The following is a 4,651-nucleotide window of genomic DNA, read 5'->3' as shown; positions in this document are numbered from 1 at the left end:
AGAAAGACTCCAAGAAGGTTGCTGAGGGACCAGTAGAGGAGAAAAAAAGGGAGAAACCATTCCCATTCCGATTTGTTACAAAGAGGAAGAAAGAGAACCCGGTTGACTACTTGTCGATTTTTGGGAAGTTGGATGTCACCATACCATTCCTCCAAGCCGTGAAGCTACCCCCTCTCGGGAAATTCATAAAGGACTTCATAGCCGGGAGAGCCCAGAAGGATGGCAAGATTATGGTGGAAGGGATAGCGTCAGCAATAGTGCAAGAGAAGTTACCACCCAAGAGAGCCGACCCAGGTATGTTCACCCTACCCATAACTGTAGGAGATGTGAAGGTCGAACATGCAATGTCTAATTTGGGGGCATCTATAAATGTCATGCCATTGTCTATCTATAACCGGTTGAAAGGAGTGAGGCTGTCAAATACTAGGGTGTTGATCCAACTGGCTGATAGGTCGTGCATAAGTCCTGAGGGAGTTTTAGAAAATGTGTTAGTAAGAGTGCATTATTTTACTTACCCTGCTGATTTTTATGTGATCAAAATGAGTGAGCATGAAGCGAGGGAGTCTAGTGGAGTCTTGTTAGGAAGACCTTTTCTGAGAACGGCCAAGACAATAGTGGATATGGCTGAGGGGACTATTTGCATTTATTTTCATGGGGAGAAGTTTACTTTCGATATAAATGATGCCATGAAGAAACCCATCGATTCTGAAAATCTATGCTATGTTGATGTGATTGACCCCCTAGTCCAAGATTTTCTTGAGACCGAACTATTGCAGGAGAAACTCCAGGCTTTAGATGTTTATGAACAGGTTGACATAGAAGCTGCTGCATGGTGTGATCTGATCAGTAGCCAAGGGTTGACTGATGAAGAGATAGAAAAAGCAATTATGAACTTTTGTCAGAAATCAGAATTTATTGGAGCCGCAGGGGCTCAACTACCAGCCAGTACAGAGGAATTCTTAGATGGTGAATTAGTAAAAGAGGGGGATGCTGCAAAAAACCTTCTACCCGCAGACACACTTCCCCAACAAGTAGATTTAAAGAAAATGGCCAACAAACAAGCCTCGGTGAGACCCTTTTCAAACCTTCGAGATGAAATTCCAGAAATACAACCGCCGACTGAAGAGCGGCCGCCAAACCCACAACCGCAACCACAAGAGCCGATTCCTCAGGCTCCGGCGATGATTCCCTTGAACGAACTGGCGGAGTTCATCAGGCAGCAAGACCCAAATAAAGATTGGGCGGCTGTGTTGGCGGGTTTTAACCAAATCGGAGGCGGATCAAGCATGACCGGAGGAACCCCGATAGTACCTACCCCAGAAACAAATGTTCAGCCCACAGTGCACCCACCGACTCCCATTCCAACTTCCTCAACAATCCCACCAGAAAAGAAATCTCCCTTAACGACCGCACCATCAGAATCCTCAAAACCCTCCCCGACTCGCCAACAAATCGAACCAATGGATGTTGACCGTCTTTCTGCCTATTGTGACTCTGACCTAGGGGAAGGTGAATGGAAGGCAAGCGAGGAGCAGAAGAGCCGGGAGGAAGAAGATGAATCGGAGAGAACACCGGTAGCGGAACTCGTTCCCAAAGAAATGGAAAGGGAGGGATATATCTGAACGAAACGGCCAGAAAAAAAGTCCTTATGACTGATGAGGAGTTTGAGGAGCTTTTGAACGAGGTAACCAGGATGGAAGATGGCACTTCCAAGATGGCTGAGGGTCTGGACCTCGCATCGGAGGTAGTATAAGAGAGAGTGAAGAAGCTGGTACAAGGAACGACCCAGAAGGCCTAGCCCACCAGCCAGTAGACAAGGTGGAAGAGAAACAGACCGAAGAGGGAGAGCCGAAGTCGGTGACTCCTCAGCCAGAAGCAGGGGAGAGTGATACACAAATCGAGGAGAAGAATACTGAGGTACAACCAGCGGAACCAGAGCAGGTGGTACCACCAGTATTGAAACCGAAAGCAGTTAAAAGAAAATTGGTGTTTAAAGGTGATCCAAAGGCAGAACGGCTGAAGCCAAAGAGAGTATCGCAAAGATGCCTCGGGAAATGGACATCCAACAAGGCAGGAGCAAACACGGCAGCAAGTGCATTGGAAATCTCAGTGAAGAACACAGGGCTACTCCTACAAAACCTGGGGAGGAATCCTTGTCTGCTACCAACTTGAAAGATGCCTCGACAGCAACCGAGGTGGTCTCACCCACGCCGAGTGACCAGAGGGAAGAAACTGACACGATGGCTGAGGGTCTGGACCTCGCATCGGAGTCAGTAGGGCACCCAGAGCCAGGAGATGACAGTACCCATATCCGCTTGGAGACCCAGTCTACTGCCCAGAATGAGCCTTCAACACCAACAGAGGAGAGACCGGAGGAAAATGAAGACGGAGATGAGGACAGATACCGCAAGGAGAGGAAAAGGAAGGGGAAAGCCCCTGTTAAGAAGAAACCAAGCAGTAAGAAGCAACACACGGTCAACACCGGAATCGCCATCACAGAGTCAGATCAGAGAGCCCCACCGCGCTGAAAGGAGCCGAGTGACAGTGAGTATACCGCTAGTGAAGAATCGGGGTCAGAAAACGACGTCTCCCTAGAGGACGAGGAGTATGGGGAGAAGCAGCTCCCACACAACCATCGAGAGTTGATGCATCCTCCCGTGGAAAGATTGAAGTACCAGCGTCGGAAGGTGGAGCTCACTGACGAGCTAATAGAAGACATGAAGCACTTCAGCACTAAAAAGCTTCAGGATGCGTTTGATGACAAGGACGACAACAAGCAGATTAAGAGTGGGAAGGTACTCTTTTTCCCAGCACTTGATGAATTGAATTCCCGTGAGACTCTCTTGTTGCATTTGCGTGCGTTGGGATTTGATTGGTTGTTGGAGAATGGGGATCCGAGTATACCTATAAGGCTGGCAAATGAGTTTTTCACTACCTTTAGATTCAAGGTCACTACGGATCTGGTTGAAGAGTCCATAACCTTTAGGGTATTCGGAAGAGAGGTGGGCATGAGCTTGATTGAGTGGACGGTGAGATTGGGAATGTGTAGTTTAGGAGAGGCCATAGGGCATGAGTGGAGAAGTAGGGAGCGGGGAATTCCCCACAGACATGTGGAATTTGAGCCCCAGGAGGCATGGGAGGAGTTAACTCACCCAGTCTCTGGAGAATTTGCATCCACTCTCTCTCGCTCAATCCATTTCAATAACCCAATCCTACGCCTAGTCCAGCTTCACTTGGACTTCAAGTTGTTGGGGCAGTTGAACTCCGCTGTTAGGACATCGATGATGGAGTTATACCTTCTCTGGTGTGCCAAGCACGGAAGGAAGTTACATCTGGGTTTTTGAACCGCCTACCAATGCCATCTAATTGCCACCCACCCAGCGAGGAACCTCTCCCTCTGCCATATATTGGAAGTTTTTGTCAGGAACAACATAGCTATCTCGGAGGGAGATGACTTATCCCCCTTGACATTGGTCGACCCTCCCGGTCTCTTTGATACACCATTGTTCGTCCGAACGAACACCGTTTACATGAGGCAGGGCATACCACGTTTCTACGCGATGGGAGAAGGAACTATACCAGCCGGGAGAGCGAAGGCAGCCCAGGGAACACCAGCGCAGGAGCAGAGGCAGGAGAGGTTGGAAAAAACAGTGGTGGAGTTAATGATAATAGGAAAGCAAGGGCGGAGTTGAACCGTTTGGCAACTGTGATGGAAGGAATCTTGAGGGAGTTAGCTGCTGAAAAGTTAGTACGAGAAGCTGGTACAAGCGGCCACGGAGGCCAGGAAGTCGGATCACAAGGACCCTAAACAGAAGAGGAGAGACAAGAGGATGGAGATGCCGAGGAGTCGGCCGAGCCTGAAGGAAAACAGTCCGAGAATGAGGAGGAGCAACCGCAAGAACCACCTGCACCACTGAAGGGTGAGAGTCGAGTGAGTTATGCGCTTGCAAAATTTGATCTAAGCAATTGCTAGGTCGAGACACCACGCTTCTCCGAATTAACTGAATCACAGGGTCCAGTAACTCGAGGGATCGAATGGCGCTCCGGTCGTTGGGCACTCACGACTCTCCTTCAACAATTAAATTTCCTCAACCCGAATACTATGGATTAGTATAGGGAAGTGGAGTCGATCCCACAGAGATGGATTCGTAGGCTAGTATTGAGAGAATTTGGACAAAATGGCTGCTGCCACGCAAAAGGGGTTGAGATTTTAACTACTACTAGACCTAGGCACAAAACGTAAATACTAGACCGAAGAAAAAAAGACTCTTAAACCAAGTAACAGGCAGAAAAGTTTAAACAATTCCTAGACCGAGTACATAACTACCGATAACCACTAGACAAAGGAAATAAAAAGTGGGGACCATGAAATCCAAGCCTGACAACGTACGGTAAAGCTGCAGCTAACAATCTTCATGCACTTTTCTAACTAATTCAGATTCGCAAATGGAGAAAACAGAGGAAATGCCCAGATTCAAACATAATAAACAGATTTGGTCGACGGAAACTTACAATAACTCGAAGATACGACAGATCTACGTAAACTAGGCGAAATGAAATGTAAATACGTAAACTAGGCATGGAAATCAAGTACTCCTTCTCAGATTACGTCGGACGCTTAATCCACTCCGGATCCAAGCCATCCGAACCC

Source organism: Salvia splendens, chromosome 1, assembly GCF_004379255.2.
Source record: "Salvia splendens isolate huo1 chromosome 1, SspV2, whole genome shotgun sequence".
Lineage (NCBI taxonomy): Eukaryota > Viridiplantae > Streptophyta > Magnoliopsida > Lamiales > Lamiaceae > Salvia > Salvia splendens.
This window is presented reverse-complemented; position numbering follows the sequence as displayed.